At 40.5% G+C, this 13559-nt stretch overlaps 2 long non-coding RNA genes across 3 annotated transcripts; both read left to right on the plus strand.

Moving 5' to 3' along the window:
* Nucleotides 1-53: 53 nt before the first annotated feature.
* On the plus strand, nt 54-2686 carry LOC106018381 (uncharacterized). The gene is made up of 2 exons (XR_005263373.2): nt 54-193; nt 718-2686. It is a non-coding gene; the product is annotated as an uncharacterized lncRNA (long non-coding RNA).
* Nucleotides 2687-4624: 1938 nt separating this feature from the next.
* Nucleotides 4625-7260, plus strand: LOC106018382 (uncharacterized). 2 transcript variants are annotated; one of them, XR_002404001.4, is made up of 3 exons: nt 4625-5251; nt 5868-6027; nt 6428-7260. It is a non-coding gene; the product is annotated as an uncharacterized lncRNA (long non-coding RNA). The 2 variants fall into 2 exon arrangements; XR_001192449.5 differs by having other exon boundaries at nt 4628-5241.
* The last annotated feature ends 6299 nt before the right edge of the window (nt 7261-13559 follow it).

Consider the following 13559-nt stretch of genomic DNA (forward strand, 5'->3'; position numbering starts at 1 on the left):
CCCCCACGTGACGCGGCCGGGGCGCGGCCGCCATGACGGGGGGGGGGGGCTGAGGCGGCTCGAGAAGATGGCGAGCGCTGTGGGCAGAGGGCTTGTGGCAGGGTTTTTCGCCCTCTTTTTCTCCTCGATGAACCGTGCGTGGCTCCGAAGCACCTCAGGGGGTCGGGTTCAGTCTCCCCACCCTGGGGTTAAGGTTGGGTTTGTTCGTTTTTAGTACCCCCGAGCTGCTGTACATCTGCACAGCCCTGAGGGTGATAGCCAGAAGCTCGCTCGCAGTTTTTTCTAAGGACAAAAACCCTCTCCAGTCCCTCAGCTTTAAGCTTTATGGTCTTAAAGGGTGTCTGGAAGTGCTTGTGGGGCTCTGAAGGGGAGAAAAGAGGCAGCTGGAGGTCAGGGTGGCAGGGGATGTCTGGGTTAAATAGCGTGGGTTTCCTTGCCGTGGAGTAATCTGGTCTGTGTGGGACTAATTTCATCCCCTGATGAAATTACAAATACCTGCCTGACGCTAGCAGCTGCCCTAGCAGAGAATATTCAGTAGCTCCTCTGAAATTTGTTCTTCTTTCTGTGTATAATTAGTATTAAACTGTGAGAAAGAACAGGTCTAGAGGTTGATGGGTTAGTTGCCTAGAAAACAAAAGTCTGAAATCGAGCCCCAACTGTTCATTTATAAAATTATTATTACTCTTATACTTCTGACCCAGTGATTATCACCTGCAGAATGGAGCAGTTCGGCAGGAAGACGAAGAAAGCTGACGAAGAAGCTGAGAGAAATCAACCACAACAATGCTGAAATAACCTGCGCGTGGCAGTTAAAGCACACCTACCGGGACAAGAGTTGACATCCTGCCAGGTGGAAAGGAGTGTTGAGCTCTCAGATCTTTCAGATCCAGAGGAAAGTGATCTAACCACTGATTTTCAGACAAAAGAGTGGTGGGGCAGCTTCACCACTCACCTGTATTTGTGCAGAACCTGACTTGGCAGGTGTCCTTTGAGGAGTGATGCTGGAAGGCATCTTGAGTTTGTAAACCCTGGCAAGGTTTAGGAATGAACTAAGTGTTGACTTCCTCGGCATAGTCAGGACTGGAAGCTTTTCTGAGTATACCCACATGCAAAAACTTGAGCTGCCTGCATCTTTTGCTTGCTGCTGAATGACATTTTGAGGATGACAGGTTTTATTTTAGTGAAGTGCAAATTAAACAACGTTGACGCACCTGAGTCCATTGTTTGGAGCATATTGGCCCTGGTATTCAGACATTACAACAAGGTGCTTCATAATAACACAAACAGAACAGAATAACAGAACTTGTCAAAAAAAACTGTAGCTACAGCATTGAAGTACAGGGACCAAAAGGGCAGCATGTAATCAGAAGCTCCAGTAAGAGAAAAAAAGGAGTGACAGTCCATGGAAGGGTTAGCTGGCAAATGGCAAGGAGGCAGCAGTGATCAAGATGAAAGTAATATGTGCAATTAAATGAGATAGCCATATAGTTAGCATCTCCATCAGCCAGCTTCTCATAATTCCTATTTCATAATGGCTAATATACAGCTTTGATCTCTCATTCGTAATAATTTAGCCTGAGGATTGTAGGTGTGTGTTAAGCTGTTTTAAGTAAAAGCAGCCTCAGTGCATATGCTATCTTCTTTCTGCAGAATGATTATCCTTGTAGTCCTTCTAGTTTGGACAGTTCTTCCCTACCCTGTAATTCCAGGTATTTAATCTACCCAAATAGCTATTTTAGTTCTTACTGAAAAGATGTTCCTTGGTGCCTGGATTATCATTTTATTAACAATTAATAAACTGCTACTTCTTAGTGTCATTCACTATAAGGACTTTGAGACATATGTCATTTCTCAAAATCACTGATAATGATAATCTTTCCAGCCCAATTGTTTAATATGCTCTACAATAAGTCATTAGTTTAACTAATTGCTCCACTTCCTATATGTTCACAGCAAAGGACAAGAATTCATATAAAAATGCTGGCTAGAAATAGCAACCCAAAGTAATACTCTGTCAGTACGGCTTACAGTCAGAATTTGGGATCCATAAGTACTCAAGCACTGAAATTTCATTTATTAAATGTTCCTTCTGTTGGCACATCTTGGACACAGAAATGATATGAGGAAGAGACACTGAGCTACAAAAGATATTCTGTACGTCCTGTCTAATTTCTTAAATTGTCTCTTCTACTTTATGAAAAAGAAGAGGAATATCCCCAGATAGAATTATATTATATTATTCTTCTAAATCCAAATTATTCAGAACAAAGTTGACCAGCTGTGATAGAGGAGGCTGGAGGAAACACCAACTGTTCTTTTAATAACTGGGATAAATTGCATTTGTTTCAGTGATTTCCTGTATAATAGTTTGTGTAGGGAATGTTCATGACTAAAGGCAGAGTCTGTGCATTGCCTAGTAAAGTTTCTACATGATTATGCTTTTGAATGAATAAACAAGCCCTTGAAAATAAAATTTGGAGTACTTAAGCAAACAGGACACATATCTGGTTGCTCCCTGAATTTGCCTTCCTGTTATTTTTGTTAAATATAACTTTTTTTTTTTTTTTTCTTTTTTTTTTGGCCCACTTTCCAAAAGAGAGAAGGTCAAAAATTCAGAATATGTATGTATATGGGTTTGTCTGATCTGTTCCCTCTTCTCAAATGCTCTCAAACTCCTGGGCCATTTTGAACAAATTTGAAAGTTAGGGGAGATCTTGAAGAGATTATATTCTGAACAGCTTTGCAAAAATAGATGTCTAGATAGAAGAGAGAAACTATTATCTACTACTGAAGAAAAGCCTGTAGAACAAGTTCATCCCACATACCCTTACATTCATTAGTAGCACGCAGGAAAGAATCTGTGGAGCTGTTGTGGCTAGTCTATTGAAAACATCAGTTCTGTGCTTTGTAGTAGGTGAAAAGGCTAAGAGGATGTTAGGTATGTTAGGACAGGAGCAAAGAATAAGACGGGATACTGTTGTAAAACCTGAAGTGCTTGGACATGTTGAACATTGTAAGGAATTCTCCCTAAAGCACAAAGAAAGGTACAGAGAAAAATGACAAGTTGATTAAAGATATGGAATTGCCTCCTTCAAAAAGCATGAAGTTGATCAGACCTGTGGAACTGCTTCTCTAAAAATAGTTGAAATAAACTAGAACAATTTAACCTGGAAAAGGACTATTAAGGAGTATGGTAATGGTTTAAAATCTTCTGTTATTGAAAAGTGAATTCTGTGTTTCCTGTGGCACAAGATCTAGGTGTCTTGAGTGAAATTTTCAGGTAATAAATTGAAAAGAAATAAAAGAATGTTTGCTCTTGAGTTACAATTGTAAATTGCTGCAAGTATATCATGGAGGTCAAAAGTATAAAAGTTCTCCTGAGCGGATTAGAAATGGAAATGGAAAAAATGTCCTTTGAGGCACGTTAAGCATAATGCTAATGCAGCTGCCAGCTCAGGAAATCTCCAAGTAAAGGGGTGGGTTCAGCTGGCAGATTAACTAAAACACCTAAATTTGGGTTTCAGTGTGTAGGTGTCTCCATGTGAGCCAGATGCCTAAGATCCCTTTGTACTCAGTAGAGAACTAATGTGGGATTTAGTTACATAAATGCGTGCATCTAATTCCATTTTAGGCGTTGCAGAGGTTCCTACCTGGCCTCCAGCTCCTGTTCCAAGAAGATGCAGGTCTCCTTAAAAAAGAAACAACAACAACAAATGTCATACCTGTCAGTCTCACGTGGGTCTCTTTCTCAGACCATTGTAGCTGCAACTAAGCTGCTGGTTAGCAAGCTGAACCCTGCTCATAGTTGATGCAGCAAGCTACTCAGATCACCTTAAAGTAAATGTATCGGTATATTTTTTGGCATCTGTGTAACTCTCTACTTCATTAGCTGCGTTGGGTAGTTCTTTATTGGCTGTAGGAGGAACTGAGACTCACACGAAGGTGTCTATGTGGATATGCTGCAGTCTAGGTATCAGAACTTAGAGGTTTTGTTAGGTTGCACCAGAAGGTAAACTTGCTTGACTTTTATTATGCTATTTCCTCAGGTTTCTTTAGCTAGTCAGACCACTGAGATGATTTGGCTGGTATTGATTTAGGGAAGAAGACAGGAGATTACATATGAAAAACCTTCTTAAGACACTCAGATGTTACTGATAATAATGATTATGTGAAACTTTAGATTCGTAGTGCCATTAAACCCTGTATCTGAAAACACACATATATATATTTATTTTTTTCACAAAGGTAAATCAAAATCAGTTTGGTTGATGCCAGATTTCACACTCTTCTGTGAATCAGAACAGTTTGATCTTGCTAGAATAGCAGAACTTGCCTATGGAGAATTTAGGCTAAGATTCAGGCTAAAGAAATTAAGTAAAAAATAAGTAGAAAAGCCAAATGATAAATAGATGACTTGGAAAGCAGAAGGAATTTTCTTCTCACTCTGTATCACAGGTGGAAATGATATACACTTCACTTGGAAGCCAGAAGCAGCAATATGGTGTATTTGGTATGAAGTAGTGGTTTAACAAAGTTTATGTAGTAGTAATTTAACAAAGTTTATGCACCTTAACAAAGCTCTGTTGATGGCAAGGCACACTGGGTTATTTCCAGGATTGAAGACAGAGTAAGTCAGATGTGCTGGGGAGCCCCTCCTGTTTATCACAAAATTCGGAGAGGACCCTCTTGCTTTCCAAGTTCTTGCTTAGAAGAGCCTGCAACTGGATCCAGTCCTAGTCGCAGACTTGGTCAGTGGTGTATGTCTAAGGGATTACATGTGCACAGTTAATCAAAGATACGATCTTAGTGCAGCTTACAAAGTTTAGCAAGCTATTAGTTACCGAGGGTCTCTTGCAGAAAGGAATCTCCCAGTGTTGAGGGATCTCTGTGGCAGGCATAACCTCGAGAGGCAGCTCTGCTCAAGAAGAAAACTGCACTCTGCTCTGCAGGAGAGCTCAAAGGGCTCTTGGGCTGCTCACTACTTATGGGATAAGATGATGGACTAATAGCCATATTTGCAAACCAGCTGCAGGTGTTAGTTTCTGCCAAATTTGGCATAATTCATCAAAGTTGGACATTCATCAGCTGTGGTTAGGTGGGTGCATTGCTCAAATTAGCCTTTGGCTAGTGTGGTGTTGTCTGTCTCCACCAAATCCACTTTGAGACGGATGCAGCCATCACAACCAGACACATCCATCACATCTCCCACCGGTGGTTATTGCTTGAGCAGGATTATCATAGGTCAGGCTGGGTATGTAGGGGAGGAAGCAGACTATCACAGTCTCTAGCACTTAAAATAACTCATTTTCCAGTTGGGATAACAAATTTTTTAGCACTAATGCTGTCCTGTTGGGCTGGGCTTATTTAATAAATAAGTCAGCATGCTTTGGCTTTTTTGGGATATTTTCTGTAGAGTCTTACCAGAACTGTGGAAAAGTTGTGTTTTAGCTTTGAAGTGTTGCTTACAAAATTCTGTCTGTTTTTGGTATTCAGAAGTCCTCACTGCTAAGAGCTGGGAGCAAGATGTTACATTTTCTGTCATTTTCCTGAAATAAAACATTCCTTGGAATCTGTAAAGGGAGGTAATTGGCTAAAGATTCTGTCCAGCATTGCTCAACTGTGCTCAGATCACTTCACAAGCTTAGGGTCTGGGCCAGCCTGGGCTGATTTCTGTTCCATTTTGGACTATTTTGCAAAGTTTTGAGAATGAAAACAATCAGTAAAACCCAGAAATCTCATAACTGAATTGGCATTTTCCCAATGAACCATACCCGGAGTTTCTTTCCACCTGTGCTTTTACACCCAGGTAAGAAGAGGAAAATAATTTCTTTGTAGGGAAGATCGGTCTCACTTTCTTCTTTTTACAGATGTGGAAGTTAAAGCACAGAAAGATGAAGCTGTTTATTTGAGGTCATCCAGCAGAGCAGCCAGAGAGAGAAAAATAGAATGGAGTCCTTCACTGCTCACTCCGTTGCATCACTCTGTCTTCCTATTTTGATGAAAATGTCTAAAATTTAATTTTCATAGGTAAATAAACTAGAAAGATTCAGGTTTCCTAAAGCCTTTATGTATGTCACATAAACAGGGGCTAGACAGAGTTCAAACTGAGACAAGAATGCTGAGGCCTGAGTTGTAGTAAATCTGTGCTGCCATCTTTTAAGTCTTCCTCATAGCTGCTCTAATGATCCTAATATCTTTCACCAAGGAATATCTTAACCTTGAGCCCCATACCTGTTGTACAACAGGATGATGAGCCTTTTTTTTCTTTTCATACTGAAATTTAATTTTCTGCATTCTCAAAGATGGAGCTTTCACTGTCCTAGCACTGAGAAAAGCATAAAAAGAAGTATGTGTAACAGGCAAAGGGTTATCATCTGGTAATATTCATAGTTTCATTTTAGCTTTGTTTTTTCCTTTGGTTTTACAGAATTATGCTGATTCATAACCAACTGGAGGCAGTTCCTGCTTCTCTGTAGCAACTTCACTATCTGTTGTAATCACAGAATGACAGATGGATATGGTGAACTGGTCTTGTACCCCTTCTTCTTCCACGCCTCCCTCCACAGTCTGTCATTCTAGTCTGCTCTTTGTGTGATCCCCCTCCTAAAAACTTTTCAAGATGTTACAATCTTCATGAAAAACCATACAACGATTTGAAAACTGCCACGCTAGATCTTTATTTTATTTTATTATTTTTATTTTTTTCAGAAGCCTGAGATATATTAGCAATATACTTCATCTTTGTATTGTTTTTCTAAGGACGATATGAGAAATTTAATGATAGTTGTGTTTCCTATCTTATGTATATGTGAGAAACTGAGATCACATCCTTACAGCTGAGAAGACAAGAATTAGAGACATGACTGTCCCTCAAGGCTCCCTCTATTAGTCTGGGTTTATTGCTTGATGACTTCATTTATTATGTGCAGTATGGTGATAAAAATTGTTCCCCCGCATCCTGTATCTGTTTTATCTATTTAGACGAGAAGCACTTGTGGGCAAACACGGTTTCTTACTGGGCAATTATGTGTCACTACAAACAAGGACCCCTGACCTCTCTTACACTCTGTAGGCACAGTGCCGGTACAAAAACAAAACAAAACAAAATCGCCATCAGCAACATACTCTTCATTGCATTACTGACTTGTGGCTTAACAGAGGAATGTGCTAGGGGGGGCCACCAAAAGCAGTCTTTCTAAAATGTAAGTTTTGTAATGCCTTAAACCTGAATTCAATAAATGATGAAAACAAAGTAGAAAATGAATGTCCTAATTGGTCTATGCAGAATCAAAGTGCTGAGCAGTTCCTTTTACATTTACTCATTATTTTATCATTTAAAAATATTTAAAAGCTCAGGATAATTTTGGGGACTATTAAAAAACCCTAATGCAAATAACACGACCTTTGTGTTAATGATTTTAGTGAAGGATTATTAGTAGGCAATTAAATGAATGACCGGAGGAAGCCATTATTGCGCTGTCTGAAAATGTCAAACTCTGAAAGAAGTATACAGCCTAAGGAAAATGGTGAAAATGGAAGATAAGTACTGCTAAAATCTATCCTGGATAGATATTGCACTGGACAAGGGGATAATGTAACATTCTGTGCAGGCTGCAAGATGCCCCCTGGTGTTACAAAGCTCTGCTTTTCGTTCTGTTCAGACAACGTACACAGTCAAAGCAGGATAAAACATCCGAGGTGTTGATAGAGGAGAAGAAAGCATAAATGGGAAATGGAAGCTACAGAAAGCTGTGAAGCTGGAGAAGGGGGATTGGTAGCAGTGCCATTTAGGGTCTAGCTGCCATTTGCAATAAGAAGAATCTCAGTTTTGGGTAACATTTTCAGTAGCAGGAATTAGGGGATGCTGGGTGACAGGCAAAGAGAAGCCACAAAGGGGGTGGTGATGGGGATCCCTCATGGAAATCCCAATTTGGAAGAGGTCAGCAGTATTTTGTGGATGCTATAGGTGGAAGGAAGGCTTGGAGAGGCTTTGGAGAGCTGCAGAGAGGTGTCTCCCTCTTCACCCTGATGTTTCTGCCATACCACCTTGAGGGTTATAGGACCCCCTGACCTGTCCTTTCCAGTCATGTCTCACCTACTACCACAAGCAGCAGTACCTCCTGTCTTCTTCTCCCTACGGCAATTTCTACTTGCTTGGGGCTGCTGAGAAAGGAAGGAGAACCAGGGAGGGGACAGGAGAAAAGGGGCTATTTCCACCAAGGGGAAAGGAGGACTAGAAAGTGCCAAGCCAAAGAGGAAGGCTGTAGGGAGCAAGGCTTTCTGTTCCTATCTCTGGGGTCAAATATCACTGCTCCTAAGGACTGCAGTTCCAGTTCTGGTGCCTATTTCCCTTTTTTTTGGAGACAGCAGTGGCTGTGTGGGCAGATGGCAGGTATGGCCTGTGTGACTTGATGTTTCTTAGTCCAGAACCATGAATAGAGTCCCTGTTTCCCCAAATAGCAGTGTTCTGACTACTAGGACACTCTCATGCAAAAGCCCTAGTTTTCAGGTAGAGCTTTTTGTATTCAAATGCAGACATTTAAGCAACAAAGGGTAAAAGTATTCCTTGTTATGAAAATGCTAATAAGCACCTAATAGTATCCTGAACACAAGAAAGGGACAGGAAAGAAGTGGAAATGAAATATTTTCAAGGTCTAAGATCAAGCTGGTTGGCATGAGGGAGATTTCCTTGTAATAGTCTTGTCAAGGAAGAGAGAAGAACATTGTAATAAGGATGAGATAAACTAAAAGCCCATTCTTGCCTCTAAACTGGCATGGCTCTTCACCAACCTTAAGTGGCCGTACTCGATGCTAGCAAGTGGCTCCGTGGGGCTGGTTTTCCAGGACCCTTCTGGAAATAAAGTCACATAAACTGTGCGGAACTAAGAATGTATACACAAGAACAGAATCAAAAGCAAGTGATATTAAGATTAGAGGGGAATTCCTACATTATAACATAGCCATTTGTAACTGGATATTCAATATTTGCAACTTTCATTTGTGGGATCTTGAGATGGCAAAAAAAAAAAAAAAAGGCAGATGGTTTCATTCACAAGCTATTTTCAATATTTTCTGAATATAAAATCTCTGCCCCTTTTGTATGTCCTTATGAAGGAAAAAAGATCATGTCATCTTGTATCATTAAGAGAAAATACCAGGGTTTAGCTAGGTGGCTGATTTTTATGTCGATATAGTTTGGAGATTGATCAATTGTGAAAGTTTTGGTTCTCTTGTGAATTAGATGAGTGAGGACAGGGCACTTAGGAAATGAGGGCAAAATCCCTTTGAACAGATCAGTATTGGTTGTAATAAAATTCGCAGCATTTCATTATGTAAAAATATGTTGTAAACCAAACAATACTCGTGTTGTTCTTATAGCCTTCACTGCCAAAGGAAATAAGGTCAGAAATTCAGCTTTCATTGTAATGAAAACCTCCAGTCCTTGTGGACAGAGGAATAAGACCTTGAAAATTTGACCTATGTGTAAAATGTTGTCTTATATTACAAGATTAAAATTTAAAGAGAGAGAGAGAGAAATCTCTTCTAGTGACTTTTAGTAAAGCCATTCTGAATTTACAGAGACCAACTCCTGTTTGTGTCAGTTCTCAGACGGGTAATACTGAGCATACGTCCCAAAGATGCCCAGTGGCACCGTACCAATTTGAGCTAAGCCGAAATACATTATCCCTTCTTTTAAATGCAAGTTTCTGCTCTACCATATTATAGAGCCATGTTATCTGAGAGTTGCAAAGCAATACCAGATGGTGGTTAGATGTAGTTTGGCTGGAATTTGCGGTTTCTCTTGTCTAGCCACATGTTTCACCACTTGCAAGCTTCTAAATTATATTGTTCAATTATTTGTCTCCTTGGCTCAATATTCTCTTTCTCTTCTGATTGCAATTCTTCATGCGTTCACTAGGTGGGTCCCCACAACAGTACACAGGGTGAGCAATGTGTTGAATAGCCTGAATTCCTTTTGGGAAATGTATCTCCCAGTCGGTTTTATTACCACTTTTTGGGCAGAAGTTCACTGCCCCACGTGTTCTGATGTGCAATTTAGTGATTTCAAAAACGGATTAAGTGCTGCGAAGTTGTCATAAAGGGACTGGGTTTAGGGATCTTCCTAAGATTATTCCCTCCTAATGTATCTGTTTAAACTGGGGTTTAAAACAAATGTGCTCTTCTTGTAGCCAGTTGTATATAGCCATATCAAACTTTGCAATCATTTTACCTTTCAAAGGGTGATGCAAAGCTGGTTGGTTAGCAACATCAAATATATTCCTCCCTTCCAAAATCAGAAGTTAGCCAGCATGTCTTAAATGCTTTGTGACTTTCCATGCTAGTCAAAACAACAAAAATCAGTATCCTTTTCCATGTTTGTTAGATATTTACTGTCTACGCAATATTTTTTAGCTAAAATCTTCAGAAATTTTCTTTCCAAGTATGATTGCTTTATATGAGCAAGTGGGTACTTATATCAAATAAATAAATAAATAAATAAATAAATAAATAAATTTACTCCCTAAACCTGACCAAAACAAAATCTAAACAGAAAAGTTTAGTTCTTTCTATCCCATAAAGCCCCATGAAGAAGATAAAGGGGAAAAAAAAAAGTGAGAGACTAACAATATTTCTTAATGTCCTGTTAGAAATCCAGTGTAACGCAAAGGTTGGTAGCATAAGAGGTTGACACGTGCATATTGTGAGCATTTTTTATGCTCCCCCAGCCAGATTCTGAATGTGATTCCTGCCTGTTGCAGCACCCATCTGTCACATTAACCTGGGAGAAAACTGCAAGTCAGGAACAGGGCAGCTATTCAGCCTGCTAATTCTCATAGTTAGGGCTGTATGGTCTTTAAAAGCCCTGGTGCTCTGAATGAGGAGGCACGCTACGTGTACTGTCTCGGGTTGTCTTCACCCTGCTCTGAATGAGCATCAATTAGCCTTCAGAAAGCTCTGTACTGTCACGTCCAGGCTGCTTCTGACATTCAGGCTTGTATATATAAGGCTCTCTCTCTCTAGTATAGTCTGTTGTGTTATCTTCAGACTGAGTAACCCCTGGGTGGCTTATCAGTTACCTTTCAATGCCTACTTCTCATACCTTGGCACTTACAGAAAGAAGAATGAAACAGCCTAGCTAATTATTGTGAGGCTAGTTTTACTTTTTCCTCTTCCTTCATTCCCTCTCTTATCCGGGCTCATTAAGTGAATCTATTTCATCTGCTTATTTGACATGGTAAGCCAATTCATCTGGAAGTCTAGCAAGAAATGCAAATTCTGATTGAACTAAAGGTTTTGTTTCATGGGATCTATGTTTAGAGGGCAAAGAAAGGGTTCAGAAAATTCTTGCATTATATATGACAAAGATAAACTGAAAACTAAAATAGGTTCTTTTCTTGCTCTGTGACTAAGTTGTATTAAATAAAGCTGATATTCATTATTGAATATATTTAAACTCAGGAAACCTTGGTCCATCAAATAATGAATGTCAGACAAGACAAAGACTGCCGCAGTACACAGTGGCACAGTAGTGCTTAATGTCAGAGATCTGGCTTAAAATTGATCCTCAGCAGTGGCTGTAGCATCTGATTTCCTGGTTTTAGCAAGTAAGTAGGTAGAATTTTCTGTGTTTTACCAAAGCCAGGTTTAATGATCTCCTTGGCTTCATTTTGATGGCAAGAATCCCAACTCAGAAAAAAATAGCTACTGTATACTTTCAGTTTACTTGTGTCTCTAGGTGATGGTTATGAGCTCCAGTAGTTATCTCTTCTACTATCAGTTGCAATCTCCATTCTTCAGCTCTGGGCCAAATCTACCTTTAGGCTGAGTACAAATGCTCGAGGAATCCAGGGCAATGTGGAACAGTGAGAAATTCTCACAAAACCTTGGTTTACATTTAGAAAGTTCTTGTGTACCTGAGCCCAGAGACTTGATCTGGGAGGGGGATCTCCTGCTCTCCTCAATTAGAGTCACTGTTCTGCTTCCCTGGGAAATTACACGAGGTGTAGTGGGAGTACTTGTCATTTCTACTTCCAGAGTTTGAAACCACAAAGCCTCACATACTATATGAGGTTGGTCTGCTCACACTTGTCTGGCACCATCGTTTCCTCTGGGAAAATGGCAAAAGCAAATAGCAACTTGCCTGTTTGCATGTAGGCGTGATCCTCCTGAGAACATATAATTTGGCACCGTGTGCAACTAAGTTCAAACATCCTCAAGCTATGAGTTGTTGACAACATCTCTCAGAATAGACACATAAACTATGAAAAGCAGTTTTGGTGCTGTGTTATTTCAACCTTACCTTCAAAAATTGTAATTGTTCCCAAGTCGCTAAGTCAAGTTGGTGAAATCTGCTTACAGCAGAGGATGTCACCACGTAACCCTTGCATTTGCCCCTCGTCTGTAGGCAGAGGGTAACAAGACTTAACCAGCCTCAGCAGCACCCAGGGAGATGCAAAGCACACGTGTGCATTGGCGAATGCTTATGTGTGACTGCCCCACAGTGGCTGTGTCTACAAAGGGTTCAGTCCTTCAGTCCTCACAATAAAGGGAACAGCGCGACATCTGACATGTCAAATAACGGTGAGTTCTCAGTCAGATTATTAGTTAATTAGTGGAAAATGGGCATTGTGTTTGGGCTGTTTTCTTGTTTACTACTCAGGATTTGAATATGATTGGCATAGCTGGCGGAGTCATGTCTATATTCCTAGTGAAGGGCTTGTTCCTCCTTTATAGGAGGTTGAATAGCAGTACTTCAGAAGGAGGTAAGTAGACCATATAAATATTCCAGGGCCTCTCAAGAGGGAGTCAGCAAGCGAATCTTGGCTACAACACAGAAAAATTGAGAGTTGTTAACAAAGGGGATTAAAGTAGTAGGCATCCTCTGGGCTATAGCAGGATTTAACAAATGCCTGCAAATTTAATGTTCAATAGGACTCCAAGGCAAAGCTTGACTAGAACTTGGAATCGGCACAGAGGAAGAAGAGAAAGCAGGCCAGGATCATGTTACTCATCTGATTGCAAAGGGCTCTGTTTTCAGCGCTGCCCCCAGGGCTTTACCTGATGTATCCAAATAGAAGATGTCTGCCCTTCGCACCCTGCAATCATTCATACATAAACAACCTCTAAATACTTTTCTGACTGCTCTGCCAGTTTCAGCTCTTCTCGCTTATTCGGTGCCTGCTCTCCTTGCCAAAACAACAAACTGAGTATGTGTGGGTTGTGGTTGGGGGCAGAGGCAGGCAGCAGCGGTCTGCTCATTTCCTTTGTTTTTCACGTCTCTCTTTGGCCTTTCCTTGGGTAAAATCCAGGGGATGGATCATCGCTGGTTCCATCTTGATGCAGAAGGAGCAGGCATCCCTTTTGAAACAATGACAGCTTTATGAAGCTTGACTGTCTCAGCCAAAGTCTTGATGCTATCATCAGATGTGTCTTTCTTCCCAGTCCCTGCAGGTGACTGCAGCTGGCAGCAGATCTTTGACAGTCGGATTCTGTATGTTATCTCCGTTGGACCAAGCCTTTAAATAATTGGATAGGAAGATCTGGGGAACAGATATGCT

The sequence above is a fragment of the Anas platyrhynchos genome, chromosome 2 (assembly GCF_047663525.1).
Source record: "Anas platyrhynchos isolate ZD024472 breed Pekin duck chromosome 2, IASCAAS_PekinDuck_T2T, whole genome shotgun sequence".
NCBI classification, from domain to species: Eukaryota; Metazoa; Chordata; class Aves; order Anseriformes; family Anatidae; genus Anas; species Anas platyrhynchos.